A 27,555-nucleotide genomic window follows, 5' to 3' on the forward strand; every position below is an offset into this window, starting at 1 on the left:
AGATTATGAACAAACAACCCCAAGAACGTAATTATTATATGTAATGAGTAATGACCTAACCTCGATTACCCTGATGATTACATTCCTCTTACTTCGTCTGATAATGAAGATTATGAACAAACAACCCCAAGAACGTAATTATTATATGTAATGAGTAATGACCTAACCTCGATTACCCTGATGATTACATTCCTCTTACTTCGTCTGATAATGAAGATTATGAACAAACAACCCCAAGAACGTAATTATTATATGTAATGACTAATGACCTAACCTCGATTACCCTGATGATTACATTCCTCTTACTTCGTCTGATAATGAAGATTATGAACAAACAACCCCAAGAACGTAATTATTATATGTAATGACTAATGACCTAACCTCGATTACCCTGATGATTACATTCCTCTTACTTCGTCTGATAATGAAGATTATGAACAAACAACCCCAAGAACGTAATTATTATATGTAATGAGTAATGACCTAACCTCGATTACCCTGATGATTACATTCCTCTTACTTCGTCTGATAATGAAGATTATGAACAAACAACCCCAAGAACGTAATTATTATATGTAATGACTAATGACCTAACCTCGATTACCCTGATGATTACATTCCTCTTACTTCGTCTGATAATGAAGATTATGAACAAACAACCCCAAGAACGTAATTATTATATGTAATGAGTAATGACCTAACCTCGATTACCCTGATGATTACATTCCTCTTACTTCGTCTGATAATGAAGATTATGAACAAAAAACCCCAAGAACGTAATTATTATATGTAATGAGTAATGACCTAACCTCGATTACCCTGATGATTACATTCCTCTTACTTCGTCTGATAATGAAGATTATGAACAAACAACCCCAAGAACGTAATTATTATATGTAATGACTAATGACCTAACCTCGATTACCCTGATGATTACATTCCTCTTACTTCGTCTGATAATGAAGATTATGAACAAACAACCCCAAGAACGTAATTATTATATGTAATGAGTAATGACCTAACCTCGATTACCCTGATGATTACATTCCTCTTACTTCGTCTGATAATGAAGATTATGAACAAACAACCCCAAGAACGTAATTATTATATGTAATGACTAATGACCTAACCTCGATTACCCTGATGATTACATTCCTCTTACTTCGTCTGATAATGAAGATTATGAACAAACAACCCCAAGAACGTAATTATTATATGTAATGACTAATGACCTAACCTCGATTACCCTGATGATTACATTCCTCTTACTTCGTCTGATAATGAAGATTATGAACAAACAACCCCAAGAACGTAATTATTATATGTAATGACTAATGACCTAACCTCGATTACCCTGATGATTACATTCCTCTTACTTCGTCTGATAATGAAGATTATGAACAAACAACCCCAAGAACGTAATTATTATATGTAATGACTAATGACCTAACCTCGATTACCCTGATGATTACATTCCTCTTACTTCGTCTGATAATGAAGATTATGAACAAACAACCCCAAGAACGTAATTATTATATGTAATGAGTAATGACCTAACCTCGATTACCCTGATGATTACATTCCTCTTACTTCGTCTGATAATGAAGATTATGAACAAACAACCCCAAGAACGTAATTATTATATGTAATGAGTAATGACCTAACCTCGATTACCCTGATGATTACATTCCTCTTACTTCGTCTGATAATGAAGATTATGAACAAACAACCCCAAGAACGTAATTATTATATGTAATGAGTAATGACCTAACCTCGATTACCCTGATGATTACATTCCTCTTACTTCGTCTGATAATGAAGATTATGAACAAACAACCCCAAGAACGTAATTATTATATGTAATGACTAATGACCTAACCTCGATTACCCTGATGATTACATTCCTCTTACTTCGTCTGATAATGAAGATTATGAACAAACAACCCCAAGAACGTAATTATTATATGTAATGAGTAATGACCTAACCTCGATTACCCTGATGATTACATTCCTCTTACTTCGTCTGATAATGAAGATTATGAACAAACAACCCCAAGAACGTAATTATTATATGTAATGAGTAATGACCTAACCTCGATTACCCTGATGATTACATTCCTCTTACTTCGTCTGATAATGAAGATTATGAACAAACAACCCCAAGAACGTAATTATTATATGTAATGACTAATGACCTAACCTCGATTACCCTGATGATTACATTCCTCTTACTTCGTCTGATAATGAAGATTATGAACAAACAACCCCAAGAACGTAATTATTATATGTAATGAGCAGGGAACGGATTTATATGGACTAAAAATATATGAAATATGTAAATATATATGTAGTTATTTTTACCAAAATATGGAATTAAATATGGATTTTTACCAAAATATGGAATTAAATATGGACTTAAAATTATAAAAAAATGACTATGTACGTTAAATATTGGTACATTTTAATCAAACTAAACAAAAAATATAATGGACGTACCTTATCTTCCAATGTAGTTTCAACAAAACACAATTTTTATTGTCTGTTACCATAACAATAGGTTACAAACATTTCTTTCAAGTGCTGAAAAGTGAATCTTCTTCTATTGTCTCTGAGGATAGATTTATACTGACTAAAAGAGCGTTCGACGTCACAAGAAGTAACTGGTACATAATTCAATTTCACAATGTCTGCTGGGGATAAGTCCAAGTTAATCTTCACTGTTGATTCACCACTCATCACAGCAACAACCTTTTGTAGTTCTTCATATCCAGGGTTTTTTGAAAGTACAGTGTCCACCTTAGCTCTTACTGCATCTGCAACTTTACCTCTACCACGATTCAGTTGTTCCACAGTACTATTTATAATTTCAAAACTTTCAGATAGTGAAAGGTGCCTATTTTGGAGACTTTTGAGCGTTTTTATGATGCATGAAAATGTATGCTGAATGTGAGCTAAGTCATTCTTCACACTTATGTCACAGGTAACTGTTTTCGCAGTATCAATTGAGACTGCATCTTCAGAGTCCAATGCAAGGAGAACATTGTTAATAGAGTCTATATGTTCGGCATAATATTCAACTGCTTCTGGCCATGTACCCCATCTAGTTAAAATTGGCTTTGGTGGCAATGGAATTTCAGGGTACATTTCTTTCAACACGTTAACTCTACTGGGAGCTTTGAGAAATACTTTTTTCACTGATGAAATCAACAAATCTACTTTAGGGAAATTGTCTCTGACCACTTCTGCCACACGATGAAATGCATGCGCCACACAAGTAAAATGAGTCAATTTAGGATATACAACAGATAATGCTTGTCCAGCTTTGACCATATAAGGGGCAGCATCGCTAATAAAGAATAACACATTATCGTACATAATACCCTTTGGCCACAGGATACCCATAGCTTCGTTGAACAGTTTAACTATAGTTTTGTTATTGCACTTTTCTAGAACATCACAATGTAAAAGAATTCGTTCAGAATATTGTTCACTTAACAAACCGATAACTACATTACCAACAAGTCTACCTTCTTTGTCGGGAGTCTCATCAATGGAAACCCAAATTGAACTATCTTTAATTTCATCTCTTATCTTCTGTATTGTCTCATCGTAGATGGATGGAGCATACGTCTTCCTAAGTGTTGACTCATCCGGGATTGTATGTTGAGTATATTTTTCAAGGAATTCCCTGAAGACCTTATTCTTTAGTTTGTAGAGAGGAATATCAGCAGAGATGAGAGAACGGCACAGGTCGATGTTAAACTCAGATCTTACATTCGATGTTGTTGGTTGTGTTAAAAACAATTGTCTCTGCTTGGAATTTAGTTGTTTGTTGGCCTGATGTTTACTAGTTGTAATGTGTTGTTGCACCAGGAACTTTTGTGTAGATGATACTGCACACTGACACAAATTACAAAATAATATTTTATTGTCAGTTGATAAACCATCTTCTTTAAATTCTGAAATGTAACTTGTTAGTTTTGATTTTAAATTGACTGAATGACGTACTTTTGGCATATTTACCGTCTTTATAGTATGATTTACAAAACTGAACCTATGTGTACTCTGACTGGCATTTAACTGTTGAGCTGCACAACTGAAGTCTGTTAAAAATTTTAAATTAAATTAATACAGTTTTGTAACTTACTTTCCCATTGTTGATAGGACTGCTAATTTTCAAATAACTCTGATGTTAAAGGGATTACTGAACATGTGTTTAAATCTCTATTGTTGAAATGTATTTTTAAAAGTTAATGGAATTTTGTTTTGTTTTATTGTTAAACCTAATATAATATGGACTGTTTTATATGAAATATGGAAAATATATGGAAATTAACGAAAATATGTACTAAACTCTAAAATATGGAAAAATATGGAAAATAAAAGTAGGATTTTTCAACCCTACACATTGTGAAACATAAAGATAATGCAAAATATAAATTATATTAGCTTTATAAGTAAATATGTATTTACATATAAATCCTTTCCCTGGTAATGAGTAATGACCTAACCTCGATTACCCTGATGATTACATTCCTCTTACTTCGTCTGATAATGAAGATTATGAACAAACAACCCCAAGAACGTAATTATTATATGTAATGAGTAATGACCTAACCTCGATTACCCTGATGATTACATTCCTCTTACTTCGTCTGATAATGAAGATTATGAACAAACAACCCCAAGAACGTAATTATTATATGTAATGACTAATGACCTAACCTCGATTACCCTGATGATTACATTCCTCTTACTTCGTCTGATAATGAAGATTATGAACAAACAACCCCAAGAACGTAATTATTATATGTAATGAGTAATGACTAATGACCTAACCTCGGTCGCAACATGTGATCTACAATGCAATTTGTGAAGTTTGATAAGCTATTAGAAATTAAGATTGCATTTATAATTTTACAGTGAATTTCCTTTCAAAGAATATTGTGTCTTTACCATAAATATATATATTTAGATTTGGACTTAGGCCTATATTATTCTTAAAATTATGTCAATATCTATTTTATTATAGGATACTTATGACAAAACTTAATAATATAAAATGATTTTATAGTAAGCTACATATGAAATCAACAAGCATAACAAATAGTAGCAAAGAGAGTTGTGATCGTTGACAAAGAGTATTCCGTCGTTGCTGCTGCCATTTATAGGAAAATTACTTGAGAAAGGCATCAAATCAGTTGATTTCAAAATTTCAGGCATACTAGTTACGAAAAGGAGGACATTTCTTGATTTTTTTTAAATCCGCCCTGACCCCGGACAAAGGCCTAAAAAGGAGGACATGTCCGGACAAAAGAGGACGTCTGGTCATCCTACTGTTGTAACAAGATAAAGGGGAATCACCACAAGAAGTTTTTGAACTATCCACTGAGGTATTGTCTCATCTGATGGCCGACATGGCAGAATCGTTTATACCTGAGCTCTTATCGGTTGTGTATTTCAAACGAAGCCGAATCAACAATAAGCATTCCTAGAAATTATTATGCTGCCTGGCTTCCCCTTCTTCTTAATATGTTAAATTTATTCGCCAACAGTGTTGCCAAGTCAGCGGTTTTGTAGCTAAATCTGGTGTTTTCAGAACTACAGTCAGCTACAGAATTTTACCGTCAGCGGCTAGCTATTTATTTGGAGTTTTTTTATGATTCCGACAGAGCGAGATGATTTTTTAAGTTTTTTTTCTGCAAAAATGTTAGAATAATTTATTTCATATGTAGGCCTACTTGCGGACAACAATGTTAGTAATCATAAACCAGAATTTAGTACGATATTATCACACTTTTTCATTGTGCGAGTATAAAATATCCACGTTTTATGTTAACTCGATTTGGTGCAACCGCGTCCATTTCCTGCTTCATTCATTGTTGTACAAATAATGTATGCAGCATTCGTTAAACTCTTAATCTAATGTAAGTCTATGCATTGTTTTTCTAAATAAATTGAAGTAGGACAGTATTTAATAATAAAGAATAGATAATGAACTGAGTTATTATTTTCATTTATGATACAATATTATTTATCATTCCACATTATAGTTTATGTAACACGGACATACTTAATACTTAAAACCAGGCTCATTGTTGGTAGGTACGTCTCGAACTCGGTGTGAAATCAGATTTCGAATCGACTGGTGTGATTGTGAATGTGATTATTTCCGAAGTGTCGAGTATATTCTACATCTACTTCATTCAATTTTGAAGAAATATGCCGCGTAAAACTCTGTACGAGGATGAAGTCGATTTTGCATATAGAACATAGAGCCTACCAAGTTATACACACTTACCATAATTTAGTCCATATTTATACAATTCTCCAGTTCCTAAAACTGTATAGTTTGTATTTCAAATTTGGAAGTGACTTGTAAAGAAACATCTGGAGTTTTCAAACTACAGTTTAGCGGGTTTTTTAAGCTTGTGCAGCGGTAAATAGAATTCTGAGCTGGCAACACTGTTCGCCAATAACATTGATGGTATGCTGTCTAGCAGTTCTCAGAACTTTAAGAATTACTATTATGGAATTACAACCAAAAATGTGCCATGCATACACAACACAACACGTACAGTACGATTATTTAGTCCTGACAGTCGCCGGCAATGTGCGCCATGGTCAGGCGAGTCCATTTAGCTACGCCAAGGGGTGTTTGGGTTAGTCACTCGCTTGCCTTCGGAGCGATCGGATGTCATGCGTGCGGTAGAGCGGTATTTTTCCAGTACAGTTAAGTCGTACTGCATTCCTTTACCGACCGCTCGCCCTTATCTCTACTCCGGAGCTCTCCCCACTACTCCTATTACTTCCCCTCCGTGTCACTGAGCTGTCAGGACTAAATAATCGGCCTGTAGAAACACTTTTAAAAAGATAACATGCTTCTAATTTATATAATTGATTTAATTTTAAAATACTTAAAACTTCTTCTAAAAAGTAATGCAAGTGAAAAAGAACTCCAAGATTTGTATGTTTGTAATAGATTTCCTGAAAATACGTATTTACATATTTTTGTGGGAAATTTTGCTTTTATGAGAAACAAAATTCGGCTTTTACGGCTGAAACTTCACATTAGAAATGATTTATACTTTAATAGTAGGATGAAGGTTGGTAATATTGTGATACGAGTAATATTGTGGTAGTCCTTTTTGAGAATTTATTACAATTTTACTGAATCAGGGAGGGACCGGTTTTGTGCAGAAACTTTTTCACGAACATTTCCTTAATAGGTTGACGCAAAAAACCGATCTTCCTCTCGCTCAGTAAAATTGTAATGAATTCTCAAAAAGAAATATAATATTACTCATATCACAATATTATCAATCTTTACCCTATACTGTATTTCCTGAATATGTATTTACGTAACTTTTGTGAAAACATGCGTCATTATGTGAAATAAAGTTATGTTTTTACACTTGGAACGTAACATTCGGAATTTTCAACTTTGTCAATTGTGTTTTATCATGTGCTAAAAATACTGGAATCCAATTCCTACTGATGACAGTGATACTCTTCTTCCGACGATTCCTTACTATTAAGGTAACACTTTGAATACATGTATATTAATATCACTAAAAACGTTTCAGCGAAATATTACGTCAGTTTAGAGTAGGCAATAAAACGGCAGTGCCGAACTCAGCCGAAGTCGATCTATGTCCTCCTTCATAGTCAGACAGGCGATCTGACATCCGTAAATTGGTCCAAGATTAGTCTAGTCTATTTTACACTATGGAATAAAAACGTGGACTTTAAAACCGGAACTCTTTATGCGAGTTAAAGCATTTGAGATGTGGGGATAGATCTGCAGGAACATGTTCATAATTCCATGGAAACCAAAGTATACATTGTGTTTCTTGGCGTATACTTACGTCATATGTTGACTAATTTTATTATATTTTAGTTGTATCTTCCTCATATGTACAAGAAATGAATTCGTAAAAAAACAAATGTTAAAAGTATGGCTTTTGACTATCTCATTCTTACCTCTTCAATTATCAGATAAATCGACTTGAAGATACTGGATTTGGACATAATACGTCAGAAAGACAGACGGCATGCATGTTCAAGAGCCCTTTTTAGATAATTATCAGGAATGCTGAAAGCGTGAATAGATCGATTATTTAGTCCTGACAGCTCGGCAACTTGAAAGAGGGGAAGCAATAGAAGTAGTGGGGAGAGCTACGGAGTAGAGATAAGAGCGAGCGGTCAGTAAAGAAATGCAGTACAGCTTAACTGTACTGGAAACACCCCTCTCTACCGCACGCGTGACATCCGATCGCTCTGAATGCAAGCGACTGACTAACCCGAACACCTCTTGGCGCGACTTAATGGACTCGCCTGACCCAGAAGCACATTGTCGGCGACTGTCAGGAATAAATGATCGTACTGTACTAGTATTCCTACGAAAATATCAAAATCCATTTTGTGTAGTAACAAAATGGGCCTACTTTACAGTTTCCAAAACAAAAAATTAAAATTGTAAAACAGCAGTAAAATAATTTAATTGTCGATACTATGGAACGGAACGAACATCAAATATGAATTTAATAAGTTTCAGTATATAATAATAATAATAATAATAATAATAATAATGATAATGACAATATAATAATAATAATAATAATAATAATAATAATAATAATAATGATTTATTTCGCTGGCAGAGTTAAGGCCGTAAGGCCTTCTCTTCTACTCAACCAGCAAAAAGTATATATACACATAAGAATGAACTTAGAGCTACAAGGAACACAACAATTTGATTTTTATAAAATTACGTGTAGGCTATGCAAGAGTTACTTATGAATTAAACAGTGAAATACTATGAACTACTGTATTAGTTAAACAATGAAATACAACTGTGTAGCAGAATTAAACTAAAATACATAGAATGTTGTCCATTCCTGTGGAGTAACGGTTACCGCGTCTGGCCGCGAAATCAGGTGGCCCGGGTCCTATTCCCGGTCGGGGCAAGTTACCTGGTTGAGTTTTTTCAGGGGTTTTCCCTCAACCCAATATGAGCAAATGCTGGGTAACTTTCGGTGCTGGACCCCGGACTCATTTCACCGGCATTATCACCTTCATCTCATTCAAATAACCCAAGCTGTTGATAAAGCGTCGTAAAACAACCTATTAAAAAAAACAACAAATTGATTTCGATAAAAATTACTGTATACAAGACTTACTTTTGTCGGCCTTGGGTAGCGTAGTCGGTATAGCGCTGGCCTTCTGTGCTCGAGGTTGCGGGTTCAATCCCGGCCAGGTCGATGGCATTTAAGTGTGTTTAAATGCGATAGGTTCATGTCATTAGATTTACTGGCATGTAAAGAACTCCTGTGGGACAAAATTCTGACACACCGGCGACGCTGATATAACCTCTGCAGTTGCGAGCGTCGTTAAAAAAAAGAGTTACTTATGAATTAAACAGTGAAGTACTATGAACTATTAGTTAAACAATGAAATACACACCGTGTAGCAGAATTAAACTAAAATACGTAGAATGTTAATATATTTCAAATAATGTTAGATGATAATAGGAAGAGATTCTTATGAGACAATTGTGAAAATATCAGTATGCATTTCTAAAGAAAGAAGTTACCATATAGTCCTTGACCGTTTAAATCGGTATAATTAGAGTGAATTGCTAAGAAGGTTATCCTTTAAGCTTTTTTTTTAATGTTTATTGTCTTGCAGTTCCTAATACTTTGTGACGAGGAATTCCATTGTCGCGAGCTGCAGACTGTAAAATATGATGAATAACAAGATGTTCTGTGAAGAGGTATATACGGCACTACTTAAAAATTATGAGAATAATATTTAAACAGAAACTTTGGAAAGAGTCCAATCAAAATGTTCTGAAATACTGATGGTTACCGCTGGGTTACGGAGTTGAACACATAAAAAAGAATTCATATTAAAAAGGATGAAGTGTTACGGTCGGTGGAGGTATGTTAAAAATGTACATATGACCTATGGATGCAGAATTCCGAGATAGAATATATTGGAAATAACTAAGGAACAATCGCTGTGGTAGTAAACTAGGGTGCGACACAAATTTTGGCATGTTCAAACCTGGAACATTGCTGGTTTTCCATTTTGCTATGTGCGATGTTTCCGCAGACAGTTCAGTCGCCCCAATCGACAAGCAAAGAGCGAACATAAAGTTTTGAGTAAAGCTTGTGAAATATGATATTGGCAAGGGAGTTAGTGATCTAGAAATGGGAGGTTTTAATGAAACTCGGAGATGTTTGTAAGGTTTGAAGAGCAGATGCATTCACAGCGAAGTATTGGACGTAGATTGGCATGCATTTAAAGCATTTTTTTAATGTCTAGACTTAGCATTAGTTCGTTTACACGCAAAAAAATTAACTATCCGAATGACTGACATCGTACATTAATATGCATTAGGTCTTATATTTCAATTCACCGTATTACTGTAAGAAGGAGGCCTGTCATACTTGTTTCACCACGTTATGAAAATACTTGCTGTCTTTCTCTCCCATCCCTTCATGTTTTAAACTGTTTAAGGATCTGGGCACATATATTGCGATTAGTTTTTCATATACAATACAACGTAGTTTGTAATATCTTGATTTCCTGACTCATCTTTGAATATTGCACGATACCTAGTAGTTGGTACTATTGACCATAATATCATATATTTTAATAAGATATTTTGTTTGATTTATTTATACGTATATTTTTTTGAATACTCATATTTAGTCATATTAATAGGCTGTCAAAAATTATCGATACTCGTTACCAGAGACCCGAAGTTTAGGCATTATGAATCATTAAAATAGGCAGGCAAAGAGGCATTATAAATAGCTAAAATAGGCAGGCAAAATACGTAATAAAAGGCAATTAAAAAACCTTCCACTAGACCCACAACCTTACACTTTTCACAAAGGGATTTCAGCAGCAAGAAAAGCTTTACATAAGTCCAATGCAAATTGAGATTTTCGACTCGATGTTACAATTATTACTGTTGGAAGCAAAGAAATCTTCTTCCCAGTAGCCTTGGAAAGTGCATTTTTTTTGTTTTGTTCTGCTGATATGTTGCGATATGAAATATTTAGCTAGCTACAACAACGTCGCAATGAAAACTGAAAGAAAAATAACCGTTAAAAATAACGTTAGAGCCGCACTCATTGTTGCCTTGTCAAATAAACACAAGCGATAATTAAAACTCTTACTGTTATACATTTTTGCACGACAGCACTCATTGTTACAAAGAGAAAATGAACTGACTGAAAGACAATAATATACATTCGGTGAAGTCACTTTCATCGCAGCGGTTATAGAAATAAATTAAAATATACCTGTAGGGAATTTTTAATAATAAATTAATAAATAATAGATAAATAATCAAATAAAGGCAAAAAAAAAAGAATTTATTTTGTAAATTAGGCATTTATATTAAAAAAAGGCAGAAAAGGGCAACATAAAACTGTGACCTTTCAATCACAAAGATATAATTCGTACAGATTTATTTTCAAAATGAAGATTGATTTAACACATTTAAAAAAATGCATTCTGCCAAAGTTCCGGTCTCTGCTCATTACCATGGGTGGGAACTCGTGCGATCAAAGTGTCAACACAACCTCAGTGCAGGTAGAACGGACTCTGTACTGGTTGTAGTGTCTGTATGCTGTTCTTGCAAGACACAAGTTCGCTTGCGTTTGCAGTAAGTGACGGCTTATTTTAAGTGAAAAACAATATAATCCCCAGATCATTTTCCTTTAGTGATGAGTCGAAAGAGAAAAAAATTGTTTTATTAAGAAGGGAGGTAAAGCTTGTATTATGTTTTTATTACACTTCCTTACGCATGACATTTTATGTTAAAAATAAATACAGTGAAGGTATTAGTAAAGAAATACTGTCTAGATCTGCTTTGGAACAGCTAAAGGTAAAAATGAGATATCAACCAGGTGAGACTAATATCAAATATCGTTAGCACGTTATCCGTGAGAATTACAGAATTGCACGACATATGATCGACTAGCTAAGAGCATTAATTTATGTATAAATTTAAAATGTGTCAGTATCATGTAGAACATAGACATCTTCACTTTCTTTGACTTAAACTATCTTGAAGAATGATAAGAAAATCTTCTTATCAAATATATAAGACCCTACTTCAAGACCTACAGCAGAATTCACTGTTAAGTTTGGAGAAACAGTGACAAATGACAAGGAATCGAGGTTTTTCTGAAATTATTTTGGCTTACAGCAGATAGAAAATCCTGAAATTGATTAATCTACAGAACAGCACGCCACTCATATTCCAGCGAAATTAGGACTGTTCGTAATGGTGCCTAAGTCAGAATTTCCAAATATACCCCTTGCTTGCATATTTGCTGTATGTGCTTGAGGCAGAGTTTAATATTAGAAAGAAGTGTAAAAGCTCTCAATTTACAGAAGGAGCTCAGAAGTAAGTTTATTTCATCTGCCGTGACATGTAAAAATACTTGCTTGAATTTGTGATTGTTTGCGAATACAGACTATTTATTACCTTTCTGAGAACAGAGGAATACTCTTTAATGCACAAAGACTTGTAAATTCTCGCGTTCTATGTTTCAATTAAGACATATGATAAGAAATATTAACAAATAGTGTAATAATAAATAAGTTTTGCAGCTATATTTTTTGTGTCTTGAAAAAGTTGTATTCAGTTTGTGTTTCCAGTACTAAACTAATTCACAAAGCTAGGAAATAATATAATTTTGTTATGTGTGTTTAGGTACAGTCTGTCTAAAATTACTATAATTATCGTACCATGCGTCATTCTGAAATTCAAATCATGAAGTAGATATCACGACCACCTGCATGAGCCGCCAGAACGCACCGTGGCAGTGAACTGCTTTTGCAGCGAAACTGCAAACAAGTTGTAACTGCTGCGGCTGGCTCCGTCTGTCTTTCTCTCTTTCAAGTTTTTTTGCACTTTTTGAGCACGAGTTGCCCATCCATGATCATTACTATGCGTAACTTCTCAAATATGTCCCTGACATCCTCATGCAGCTAAAGCACAAAGGGCAGGAGGGGAGCAAATAAGGAGAAAAGCACAAAAGGAAAGAGAAGGGAAAGACTGAACAACGGGAAGTGAATTTCAGTTCTACAGAGACTCGGAAAACATGAACTGAACATCAGGCCCCTTCCCGGTTTTTAACCAAATCAGTTATGTTAGTTTACATGTTTCACTTCTACGTATTGTTGGATTCCAGTGGAGTAGGAAGAAGTTTATAATATCTTGATATCCCCTCTCATGTTCGAACATTGCATGACACTAATAGTATGGTAGTAATAAATCAATCAAAACTGTCAACATTGGATCCAATTCGCAGTTCCTTGTGAATTTTTGTGCAATACTCTGTATAATATTTCAAGCAGTGTTCGTTATTTACAGGACAGTGTAATAATTATTATAAACGCTCGAGTGAAGTTCACAAGAATAATATGTGTTAGGGTAGCAAGAACCTTGGTTATTTCTAAAACTATTCACAATCGAACACATGCAAATTTATTCATTCATTCATTCTTAGTGTTCTGCCCAAGGGCAGGTCCTTCAATGCAAACCCAGCATTCTCCAATCTTTTCTATTTTATGTCTCCTTCTTAGTCTCCTCATATGATCCATGTATCTTAATGTTGTTTATCATCTGATATCTTCTTCTGCCTCGAACTCTTCTCCCGTTCCTTCCAGTGCATCCTTCAGTAGGCAGTTTCTTCTCAGCCAGTGGTCCAACCAATTCCTTTTCCTCTTCTTGATCAGTTTCAGATTCATTCTCTCTTCACCCCGCTCTTTCCAACACAGCTTCATTTCTTATTCTGTCTGTCCACTTCACACGTTCCATTCTTCTCCATATCCACTTTTCAAATGCTTCTATTTGCTTCTTTTCACTTCGACGTAGTGTCCATGTTTCTGCTCCATACAAAGTCACATTTCATACAAAGCACTTCAGCAGTCTTATCCTTTTTCTATTAAAAGTTTCTTTGGTTATTGCTATACTTCTTTTGACTTCCTGGCAACAGCTCCTATTACTGCTTAGGCCTATAGTACACCCCAAGTATTTGAACCTGTTCACTTGCTCTACTGCATCATTTACAATTCGCAATTTTGCCTTATTTATTTCTATTTCTATAACCATAATCTTCACCTTATTTGCATTTATCTTCATTCCATACTGCTCACAGCTGTCATCTAGCTCCAGTAGCATATCCTTTAGTATCATCTCATCTTCTGCTAACAACGCCATATCATATGTGAGCTTTTTTTCTTCATAATGATATCAGGAATGCGTTCTTAGACTATTGCACGATCTTCATGAATCTCTGCATAACGTTCTTCCTCTAAAGGTGCAAAATTAATCCGCAGTCGCTTTTTTCTCGGAAATGTCACAGGCTGAAACCTAGTTCAAACCGCAATCTTCTTAACCAGACGTGTGGCTGGTGTCTTAAATTCGAATATGTACTTACATATTAATTAAATATGTGAGCAGAAGTATGAAGTAAATGTCTATAACATGGGTGTCCAAACGCCTATAGAACCAGGACATATTGCATGTCAAACATGCTCTGCTAAGGTCAATAACTTTCTATATAAAATAGGAAAAACGATCTCAAAGAATATGCGCTGCGGATTGCTTACGCCAGGGGTTATCTTGTACGAGTTACAATAATTATTGGACATATTCTATGGTCCATAACAACCAGTACGAGAAGCACACTTAGAACCTCGTCACAAATGTTATATAACTTACATTTCTTCCTTCTCTGTTCCTTATTTTTCTATACCTTCTCTGCTTAACATTTTTCTCTCTATCCCCATCTCTCTTTATGTGCTGCCAACGTTGTATCTGTTTATACGAATCTGGGCGAAACAGTTGAAGGCGAGAATCCGCCCGGTGCATATCGCACTCAGGCTATCGATCGTCAGATGTTTTGCCTGCGGCAGCATCTTTTGTCTGTTTGTCAGATCGTAATTGAAGCGTTGGAAGGAATTTTATTTTGATGAAACTATTTTTCTGCGGGTCCTTTTTTTATACATGTCTCAGGATTCGAGAAAGAATCACAAAGGAACGGGGAATAAAAGTCTTGAGGATTTTGTAGTCAAGCCCTTTTCGTATATATAGAGAGCAAATAATGCAAGGCGGCAGAAAATAGAACGAAATTTGTTCTTACTTCTGCATCTAGGACAGAGGATTGGAAGGAAAGTGGACAACGTGTATTCGTAGACTGTTACGAGACGGTATTTGGCATACACAAGGCGCCATTGCTTTGTAGAAAACTTCTCTTTCGCATATAAAAGACGGTTTACTTTCTCAGATCAATATTATATATCTCAGAAAAACTGATAGGAAAGGTATTATTTTAGGTACAGAATTAATTAATTAAACGATATACCTAGATAAAATGACACATTAAAAATTCAGATATTCATATACACATATGTATGGGCATAATATAGGCCTTAGTTCCAGATACCGATATCTAAATATCTAGATTTGAAAACAAGTAAAGTGAAATATTATTTAAATAAAAATTAAATTGAAATAAATAGGTTTTCAAATAAATAATACATTTAAGTAGGCTATCTAAATAAGAGAGGCAGAAGTAATCAAATATGTGGATATAGAATTAAAAAAGTAGTTGAAATATCTAAATAAAGACGCTAACAACGGAATCCAACCATGTAGGTACAGAAATAAACAGTGAAAGTAAAATATGTGCTTACAGAAATAAACACTGTGGATATAGAAATAACAGTTACGTTAAAATACCTAAATTTTGGAATAACAATATAATTTAAATATCAAAGTAGGTAATTAAAATAGAATTTAAAGTTCCGTAATTCATTCATGTGTTCTGCCGAAAGACAGGTCTTTCACTACAAACGCAGCTTTCTCCAATGTTTCCTATTTTCTGTCTTCCTCTTTCTCTCCTCATTTGATCCATATATCTTAATGTTGTGTATCATTAGCAAAGCTCGGAACTTGGGGACTTGTGTCTTTACACGTGGTTAAGCGACCGGACTCCAATATCAACAAACTCCCGCTTCCAGCACGGAGGTACTGTCAGGTCTGATGGAAGAACATATTGATAGTATTACGGTAGGTTGAAACACGTAAGTTTTAGCATATAATATATAATAAAAATAAACATGAGAAATATATCAACTTTATTGTTCTCCTCTGTACATTTTATTACAGTGTATTCGAATATTTCCGAACCCATAACTTCATATGATATGAAACGAGAAAAATTTATTTCCACATCATATGAAGTGACGAGAGCAAACTTAAAACACTGAATGTTTTCACTGTCACTGTTTTCTGGTCGATTTTCAGCACTTGCTAGCTGATCTCGTATCTGAGAAAAATAAGTAGGCCTATATCCTAAATTTTTCTCGAAAATAATTTTCAATTTGTGTGTCACTATTAGGGCAGGCTCCTCTACGACTTGATCCATGGCTATGAACAGATTTTCCACTAATTTAAGGGACTGCAATGTCTTTCAATGAATGCCTCTAATTTATGTGTGGAGAGTTTATATTTTGTAAGTTCAAAATATAAACTCTCCATTCGAAAACAAATAAGGTATCTCCTCCGAATTCCTCGACGAATTCTGTATCTAAAGTTTAAAAAATGTATTTTTAAACTTCTATAATATCCATTCGAATAACACGTATTTTCTAATTCTTCAAACAGACCGTTTTTCTGTAATTCTCTGAATGTCATTGGCTTCGAAATGACACAGTTTCCCCATCCGTCTTCCTGTTATTCGATGTGACCACTTTCTTAGTACACACGACTGTCCCTGAGCACTTGCAGCGTGAGCTTTGTATACATCGTACCTTAACCTTACTCATGCACACGACACACAAGTCCCCAAGTTCCGAGCTTTGATCATTAGTTATCTTCTTCTGTCCCGAACTCTTCTCCCATTCACCATTCCTTCCACTGCATCTTTCAGTAGGCAGTTTCTTGTCAGCCAGTGACTCAGTCAATTCATTTTCCTCTTCCCGACCAGTTTCAGCATCATTCCTTCTTCACTAACTTTTCAAATACAGCTTCATTAGATCCGTTATTTGGATAAAAATATAAGTCAAGTTTCTGAGTATGTAAATTAAAGCCTGAGTTGAATATTTAGGTAAGTAAATAAAATTGAAGTTTAAATATCCAGTGACGTAAATAAAAATAATTTAAAATACTCAGGTATATAATTAAAATAGAATTTATATAACTAGGTATATAAAAAAATAATAATTATATATTTTGGTACATAAATGAAACTAGAATTAAGTTATCTAGGTATTTAAATAAAAATATAATTAAATAAAATTTAAATGTCTAGGTATGTTTGAAGATTGAATTTAAGGATCTAGAGTAAATAAAAATAAAATTTAATTATCTGGTATGTAAATAAAATATAATTTAAATATTAGAAAATAGAATTTCAATATGTCGATCAATACATCAGTAAACAATATACGTAACTTAGATGTCTGGATAGACAGGATGTAAGGGGTATAAGTGCTGTCATTTTCATAGTCGTCGGGGACGGTCTACAGGATCAAAAAATGTCCATATAACATAGGGTCAAAACTTGATACTTTTGGCAGAAAAACTTTTTTCTCTCTTTATTTTATTCGCGTTATACTGCTTATATCGTTAGTAAAATTACGAAAACAATTACATCAGTAGGTATATCTAGCAAAGAATTAACATTAGATTAAATAAATATGTATGTGTTTTATTACGTTTTCGTGAAATTAAATAACATTTCTTGCTTAAATTTGTTAATTGCGTGAGAGACGTGGCAACGTGTTGAGCAGACAGTACTCTGCACAGACGTACGTACATATCTGCTGAGTTCATGTTACCTATCCCTAGGTCTACTGCCGAGCGGATGACAGTTCGGTACAGGGTATTCGATAAACAACTTACAATGTCATTCACAGTTTAGGAATATCATGTTATTTTTTTTATTTTATTGGGTTATTTTACGACGCTGTATCAACATCTAGGTTATTTAGCGTCCGAATGATATGAAGGTGATAATGCCGGTGAAATGAGTCCGGAGTCCAGCACCGAAAGTTACCCAGCATTTGCTCGTATTGGGTTGAGGGAAAACCCCGGAAAAAACCTCAACCAGGTAACTTGCCCCGACCGGGATTCGAACCCGGGCCACCTGGTTTCGCAGTCAGACGCTCTGACCGTTACTCCACAGGTGTGGACTTCATATGTTATTAATTTATGAGCAAGTTGTCGTAATTCAAGTGAGGCAAGCAGATGTAGGCCTACCGTCAATGTTTTCCACAATGAAGGTTACCTAATCGGCGAAATTTTGTAGCTGTTTCTCAACGATTATTAGAAACTAGAAGTCTCTTACATCGTTTCGAAAATCACACAAACAGAAATTTCTTTAAAAATGATACTGTTTTATGGAAGCGGGAGAGATTAAAATGTTGCATTTAAAAATGTTCATGTGATTTTGTGCAGTAAACCATTATTGTTTATTTTTTAGACATAAAATACAAGAATGGACCAATATTCCCAATATTGTTAAATAAAATAGAAATTTACAATAATGTTCTATTAACGGGATTGAAAGTTTGCATTTGCTGCTCTTTTCATGTAAACAACAGTTGTCTTGGTCCGCCCCTGCATTAGAACAGAACATATTTTTTTTGTACCGGTATGTCTGTATCCGCTTGAGCTGTGCCGCGTACTTGTAAACGCCCTCCTCCCCAACCAGCAACGTTGCCAAACGCCTAATATTGTAAACTTTAATAATTAGTTAAATATTGCAATTAGAAAAAAATTGTGAGGACATTTCTGCAGTGCTTGGGAAAAGTGGCATAAGTCAGTTTCTACAAACATTTTTTAATCATTTATTGACAACTTACGGAACATCTGCTCGCTTGGGAAAACAGACATAAATATTTTTCCCATTACAATAATTCATACAGTAGAAAATCAAATCAACATAAACCAGTGTGAATACAATTTTTTTTTCCTTCACCTGTAAAATTAACATTTTTGACTTGTGCCACTTTTCTCCAACACTACAGATTTCTTCTTATGAAATGAACAATCATCAGTTAAAATAATGGCACTTGTACCCCTTACACCCTGTGTAGAGGATGAAATTAATCCACCTAATGTATAAATTAAAAATAAAGTTTCATTATCTGAATATAGAGATGAAAAGTCAATTTAAGTATTTAAATGTAGGGTTATAAATAAACGATGTTCTTTTAGTACGTATAATTATGTATAAATAAATAATGTAATTAACTACGTACGAGTAGATAAATGTATGTATTCAATAAAGATTTCATATCACATTAAAGAGGTAAATTATGTAATTTAAGTATTTGAGCATATAAGTAACCAGTAAACCAATATCATGATACAGAATCGAGTTTCAGACAATGTTTTAGTACCTGAAATGGGACTTCGTGCACATATGTATTGCCAAGTATAAGGCTTCTTTACTATCGATTCAGTTCAGTGATTATATTGAATAGTCTCGTAACTGTTTCCAGTTAGTAATTTTGTGCCATCACCTTTAAGCTTTGTATATGTAGGTACATGATCCAAAATTAATAGAACTGGACTATATTCCGATGTTAAAGCTGGTAAACTTCAACACAGATGTCAGTAATTTATTGTTTATTTAGGCGCCATGAATTACATCACCATCACTTGTATTGTTATGAGGAAAATGGATAACACTTAAAGGTACTTATCTCTTATATCCGGGTTGAATTACGTGATTCTCAAGTCTCCTTCAGCGTGGTGAAAGTTCTGAAAGTGTATTTTTTTTCTTGTATTGAAGTGTATTTTTTTTCTTGTATTGAATTGTCCTGTGTGCAAATTAGTGTGGAAGAATCGGCCCACTTGTGGTATTGGCCGGGATGGAATACAATAACGATTTCTATAACGTAATAGTTTTATGTCATTAAAGAAAATTATACAAATGTTTCTTACGTTTTAAAGTGGTGGTTAGGGTGGTGATGTTAGTGGTGGTGGTAATGGCGGTGGTAGTGGTGATAATAGTAGTTTTTTTTATTTAACGACGCTTTCAACTGTACAAATTAATCAGCGTTGAAATCCTGCATGGACGAGGAATAACTATAAATTTCGTCTGGAGCCCTTTACCAGGAACTGGTTTCTTTAATATACCGCAGACCTACGACGAAAGATCTATAGCTTTACTTATCTCCTGGAGCAAGCCATGCTAAGTAATTTATCGCTATTAAAATCTATTTCCATTGCCAGGCTTTGAACTCGTAACCTCGGTTCCAATGACAGGTATCGTATTTCGCTTTTCCATGTGCCGCAATTATCTTGAAATTCAGAATTATAGTCCCGTCGCTCTTATTTTCCGCAGCCAATCACGTTGCAAGTCGGCTACATTTAAACATGTGCGTCTTGCCATTCGCTGCTGATGACATTATGTACTCAAGGTTCGATAAATACTGAATATAATCGCCCGCCATTTTCGTACTTTCGTTGGCGTTCGCAGAAAGCAGACGAGGACGTTATTTGCCGCTCAATTATTTTCTGAATTACAGTGCGTTTGATTTATTATCATAGGAGCTACGACATGATAATGTTTAATGGTGCGGCAAATAGATTCTTCGTCTGGTAGCTCCGCAACGAAAGAACAAAAATGGCGAACGATACCACTTACCTAGACTTTATAGAGCCTTCACTTCATAAGGCGTAAACAAAGAGGAGGAGTCACGCCGGATAAAACAACGACGTGACTATAGTAGTGGACAGTGTTTTAAAACTGTTCGTAGTATAAAAAACTTATTAATGTGTAAACGTTTTTACAATTTTTATGTAGAATACGTCTTTGTTCGCACGGCGTATAGGGAACTAAACTTAGAATGTCACGAAATTAGACTAGAATAGAAACTCCTCCTGTGAGAGAAGTAATAGAGATATCCAAATAAACCAAACTGCACTTTAGAGTATAGGGAAGAACGTTTCTTCTATGCGCATTTCGAGCGATGAGTCATCGCTATAGAAGTAATGGGGGTACGGGAGTGTAGATGGAGAAATTGTGTCACTCTCCAGTAGACAACCGTAATTCCGGAACGATGCATTATATAGAGTTCGTTTTGCTGTCATTTGATTCAGAATTGCACGTTCAATTGAATATTACCAATTTATTAACTTTACCAGATTAGAAATAAATCCCGGTATTGGACATTTCGTGGAGCTGGAGAAAGTCGTGGAGTCGGCAAAAGGTAGATAAATAAGTCTCAGAGAACATTGACCTAGGATGTTTGGGAAATTACGAAATTGTCCGGACAATGTTGTCATCACTAGACATCGGATATTTAGGAAAATGTCTACTTTATTTGAATGTTCATATTTAAAGGCTTTTAGTACATTTGCACGAATCATGAGAAATGAAGCATGCTGATAAAGTTTGATCTTGCCTCTTTTTTTGTCTTTTTTTGCTTTAATGTGTACTTTTTTTGCCCTTTTTTGATTTTATATGTACTTCTTTGTCTTTTTCTTTATATGACTATTCACTCAACAATACTGCATTTATTTCTGTGTTCGAAACTAAGGAAATTGCAGTTCTTATAGTAGCCATAGATATGGGACACACTGTTGCAATGCAGCATTGTTGTTTTGCTTACTCCGGAATCGACCTTGTTCTTCTGACTCCAACACTCCTTTTTATTGCCCTATTTTGTTGTTTTTAGAGCCTTTTTAGACATCTAAAATACTATTTTAGTGCCTTAACTTCCGATGTCTAGTTATCACTATCGTCCAGCTATCTAGGACATTGTAGTTAATGACTGGGCATTTACGTTATTACTCATTGTAGCTGAACAGTGACGTTACAGATCAGCCATTGACATTTTCCCAACGTTAAGTCTGGCGGCCTCCTTAGTGCTGTTCGACAGGAGTAGGCTACGTGCCTGCATCGGGTTTCTCCTTCTCCTTTCCTCAGCTTCATCATCATGCTCATCCATTCCATACTACTACACTTACACGAATTTTTTTTTATCTTGTACGGAGGAAAGACACGAAGGTTTGCAGTGCAGCCTGAGACTTATTGTGCTTCACGAACACTTACACATACACTCACCTTAATACACGACATAACTTTTCACAGATACATACCATGCACAGCGTGACTCGTACCACTTGCGTGACATGTTGTTAGTATAGATCAGACCTGCAGAACTGTAGCTCCTCAGAGTGACTGCCACTCTTATCCCACCCACCTTTTCTACCAGTGTGGTCATGACGTTCTAGTTACGGTCGGCTGCATCAGCATTCATTCTCGCAGCGGCAGGTATACAATACGCTATCAAGAACTACAAATGAACAGATAATAAAATCCTTAGGAACATACCTTTAGAAAGTAAGAGAAAAATGAATGAGGAAAATGAATAAGTTCAAAGACATGTAAAATAAATTTTAAAATGTATGTGTGCATATAATGTAAGAAGGTCTACCTATGTATATATCGTCCTATTACTAGTAAAGCCGATTAAGTCCACTTTTTGCGTAAAATAAGTTAAGTACAGTTCCATACAAACCAATTACTTTATTTGAAGAATTTATTATGATTTTCCGTGCATTAATGAAGTTTTATTTCCTGTATTTACAAAACTTACATTACTGGTCTTAACTGGTTTTATTAATAGGACGATAAATAAATTGTACGTTGATAAGTGAGTGATAGCTATATGACCGGATGTCAATGCTGTCATTAAACATTGTAACTCACTACAGCCAAATAAACAAAGATATAAGTAAATAAAAAATAAATACAAAATAAATAAATACATGAAAATAAATAAATACACAATACGCGTACTGCAGTTTAAAGAGAACTAGAACAAGGCAAAATCTAAACCCGTGAAGAAATACTACTTCCAAACGAAATGGGAATATGATTATTTTATTGTTGAAGACGAAAGAATTGCTTGTTTACTGTGTCCCATCGAATTTATTTTTTACTCATCATTTCAATACTAAACCACATTTCAACAAAGCCCATATTAAGAATTATAGAACGCACACATTTTCGGGTAAGTTCTTTATTACGAACTATATATATTATTTATTTATATACTGTTAAATTAAGGACGTCACTCGTTGTGTTCATTTTGAATTGAAATTAATAGTGACTTTCAAGCTTCATTACTTAAATGCTATAAATTTATGTTTCCGTAGGTGATGATAGGAGGAAAGTTTTGGAAAATCTAAAGCAGGTTAGGTGGAAAGAAATCTCAAAGAAACTACCGACAGGAAACCTAGCATAATTGTAAACCTTGAAACGAGATAACGCATTATAAATACAATGAATTTATTACAATCCTTTTTGAAAATTACATGCCGCCGCTGATGGACCTTTGCACGGCAGAGAACGTAAAGACTCTACGCGGAAGTCGATCATCCTCAATAGAAGTGGAGTGAGGCTGATGTCATATTTCCCCTACTTACGGGTTCTGCAGGCCTGGTATAGATCATGAAGCCACAACAGGGACAAGTTCTGTAGTGAATATTCTTGTAATTCATGTCCAACACTTCACAATAAATATTTGAAATGAAATGCTACCATCTTAGGACTAGCTTCAACTCTTTTTCTAGTATTAAACTAGACGATTCCATTTGGTCTAGAGTCTTTAAACAAACTACTACGAAGTAAATATTTTGCTAATTGTGGCAACGTTGGACCAACGGAGTTACGCGTAATGGACTTACGGTTACAGAGCATACAAATCGTTTTGTACAGGGTGCCCACTCGTAATTAATTAGATTTCCAACTTGAGTCTGAATATCAACACAGAGAGGACCCATGTTTGTTCTTCCTGCGGACAAACACTTCATACAAATCAGGGGGCCCTGACGCAATTTCCGGTGAGAAATTGAAAGGTCAACACTCACCCATCCCTTCACCCACAAGCACACGCACACATTCTAATTTAGTGCATGCAAGTGGAGGGGGAGAAAACCGCCGTTGCAATATATTTTGGGTAACGAGTTTGTCAGTAACTTAAGAGTCAAGGCGTACTCTGTGATCCAGTGGTTACATTGCTAGCTATTGGGTTCAAAATCCGTGGATTCGAGGGATTTTGAAGGAGCGTTAAACACCCTAGGAGGAGTATGTACTTCCATATCTTACAATGTTAAATTCCTGAATCTTGAGTGCACTTTTCTCAGAAATTATTAAAGATACGAATGTATAACGAATAGGGCATATGTAACATTCCTTTATATATACAACTGGCTAAATAAATTTAAAATTCTACTGAGCATTTGCAAGAAAAAATTGATAAGACTTTTTGCATTAAAAATTATTACAAATTATTTTTTTCTGAAGATGGGAATAATCTTAATTTTTTTAGTCTACTGTGTAAAATGCCATCATATTAATATTGTTGATTAATTTCAGCCTTCTGGGTACAGTACCTTCTGAGAAAAGTGCACAAATGCCACAAAAAATAAGAAAGTGCAGAAAAAAGATGTCAGAGTTTCAGTATCTTACAATTTTAAATTCCTCACTTTTGGGCGCACTTTTCTCAGGAGTTATAAAGATAAAATGTAGAAAAAAAATTGGCATATGTAACATACTTTTGTGTATACAACCGGCTAAATAAATTTAAAATTCCACTGAGCGCTTGGCAAAAAAAATCGTTGATAAGATTTTTTGCTTTAAGAATTACTACAAATTATTTTTTTTTTCTGAAGATGGGAATAATCTTCATTTGTTTAGTCTACTGTGTAAAATTCCATCATATTGATATTGTAGATTAATTTCAGCCTTCTGAGAAAAGTGCACAAATGTCACAAAAATAAGAAAGTGCAGAAAAAAAGGTGCCAAGAGTTTCAATATCTTACAATGTTAAATTCCTCACTTTTGGGCGCACTTTTCTTAGGAGTTATAAAGATAAAATGTAGAAAAAAATTGGCATATGTAACATACTTTTGTGTATAAAACCGGCTAAATAAATTTAAAATTCCACTGAGCGCTTGGCAAAAAAAAAAGTTCGTTGATAAGATTTTTTGCATTAAGAATTACTACAAATTACAGTGGACTCTCCTAAGTTCGACAAAACAGAATTGAATGTTCAGTCCAATAAGGGTAGTGGGTGTGGCAGGTGAAATGATTACAAATTCTTATTGGTTATCCATCAACGAATACAGTACTGTACTTGCATTTTACTGCCCGCCCCGAGACTTGTGTATGCGCTTCTAGTACCGCAGTGAGTTTCGACAGTTCCGTCTCACAAACGCACAATTCTCAAATAGAAAAAGAAGAGTTCATTAATTTAAAATCAGTGATTAAATGTGGATGTCCTAATCAATAAAATATTCTGTTTTTCTTTAACAAAAGTATCACTACAAGACATAGAACCAATTCCCATTCAAATGGATAACCCATTTCTTAGTAACCGTATAGGGGCGTGTCTAATTCTCCTACGTAAGCAGTCGAACTATGGAATGTCGAACTGGTTTTCTGTCGAACTCAAGAGCTTCCACTGTATTTTTTTTTTTGCTGAAGATAGGGCTAAAAGCTGACAATTAGAAGAAATAAAATGATATTATCATTTTACAAATATTAAACTACCAAAAACTATAAAAACCAAAATTTCATTTTTTTTTAGGAATATAAAGTATATATAATATATTCCTATTCATTTTTGTCAAAATTCGGTGTACAGCCTTCCCTTACTTCCGTCATTTAATAGTAAAGTCAGAGGTTCTGTTCCACTTACATAAAAAAATACCTGCTACAGGCAAAATTTCAAGAGTGATTATTATCGCATTCTCAAATTATTTACTTTACGGGCAGATGTTTGAATGAGTCAACATCTCGATTATAGTTAAAAATAGGTCAAAAAGGGCCTTTCCGGTGACGTATTCTACATAACAACTGAAAACTTCCTACATATGTTCAGTGTCAGATTTCTGCTACAAGCAGTAACTACAAAGATATTACAAAATAGTTCGTAAGTTAATAGAATTTCTACTGCTCTTCAGACTCTTTTACAGTATAAAGTCTTATGAAAGCGCAGAGGCCTCTGACTGACAATTCAGGACACAATGATAACAAATGGGATGCATTCGACTTCAATAGTTGAAGCATCTGAGTAACCTGTAAGTCATAGCACCGTTAGGAATTATTTATACTTATAATTTGTAATCCACTATAATGCTTATTCAGATTTTCGTAAGAATTAAGAATAACCCGCCCCAAGTCTCTACTCACACTATGGTTTTCAAACTTTTGGTGATTATCTTGTGGTAGAAGAGGTAACTGCAGTATTTTGTTAACATCTGTTTGAATTATTTTTCGATAGAACTGGATCTGGAAATAATAATTTACCACTAAATTAAAACTGTACGGCGTGCGCATATTTTTTTGTAACGATGTTTTTTTTATATCAAGTGCTCTCTAAATACAATGATGGATGGATTCAATTATTTTTACGCGTTTGTTAATAGGCGTTGAGTTCAAGTATTTGATCACATACATGTAAAGAGCTCACTACTTACCAGAAGTGATGATTGATTTCATAACTTTGATGTGCTCGCTCACTTGCCTACACCTTTTGAACTAATACTTCATTCAAATTTGGCATATATATATGTACAGGGTGGTCCGTTTGGAGGGATATAAAAATAAGAACGTGATAAAATGAGAACTATTGCTATTTATTGTTAAATTATTATTTGTATATGCATTCTAGAAGAATGGGAGTTTTGTCCAAATTAGACCTCAACGCGCCTACCATTGCAAACACGACACAATTCATATTTCCAGACTAATTTCCCCCATGTGTGGTCTAACCTGTCAAGAATAACTTCCTCAAAAGCTGAGAAAATCTCTGCTCTGAGACCATGTATATCCCTGGGTCGCTGTGCATACACATCATTCTTCACTAAACTCCAGAGAAAGAAATCTGGTGATGTCAGGTCTGGGATACTTGGAAGGTCACATAATTGGCACTCTCGACCACACCAGTTATTACAAAGTGTGTCATCCAGGTAATCACGGACGTTTGTTGCCCAATGAGGTGGTACAGCATCCTGTTGAAACACGATATCCATGTTGTTTTTCAGTTGCAGTTGTAGTTCGAAAAAGTTTTTCAACATGTCCAGGTATGGTCCTGATCGAACTGTTTCCTCTGCGAAGATAAACGGCCCGTACAGATTATAGCAACTTACCATGCACCAAACATTAACTTTAGGACTAGCCTATTCCAGTTTATATGAGACATGCGGATAAATTTCTACATAACTAAACCTAGAAATTTTACTCAAGAAGATAATTCAGTTTTCGATACCGGTACCTAAAATAGACTTGAATCGTATCAAATTAAGCTTTGAAATAACAATATGACTACAGTAAACTTGTAATCTGAGTTACACAAAGTGAAATAAAAGTTGTAATTAGAGACAAAGGTAATGATTCGATGAAGTTTTATTGTAAGGTGAATGTTATTGCCTTAAAACAGATATATTTTTATTTATGAATTTCAGTGACACTTTTAATGCATCAGTTTATT

At 34.6% G+C, this 27,555-nt stretch overlaps 1 protein-coding gene across 3 annotated transcripts in view; it reads left to right on the forward strand.

Annotated features, from left to right (window-relative positions):
* The window catches only part of LOC138709261 (protein eva-1), a 765,208-nt gene that overhangs the window by 379,000 nt on the left and 358,653 nt on the right, over nucleotides 1-27,555 (forward strand). The gene's annotated exons all lie outside the window — the stretch shown is intronic.

This window comes from Periplaneta americana, chromosome 11, assembly GCF_040183065.1.
Source record: "Periplaneta americana isolate PAMFEO1 chromosome 11, P.americana_PAMFEO1_priV1, whole genome shotgun sequence".
Classification (NCBI taxonomy): domain Eukaryota; kingdom Metazoa; phylum Arthropoda; class Insecta; order Blattodea; family Blattidae; genus Periplaneta; species Periplaneta americana.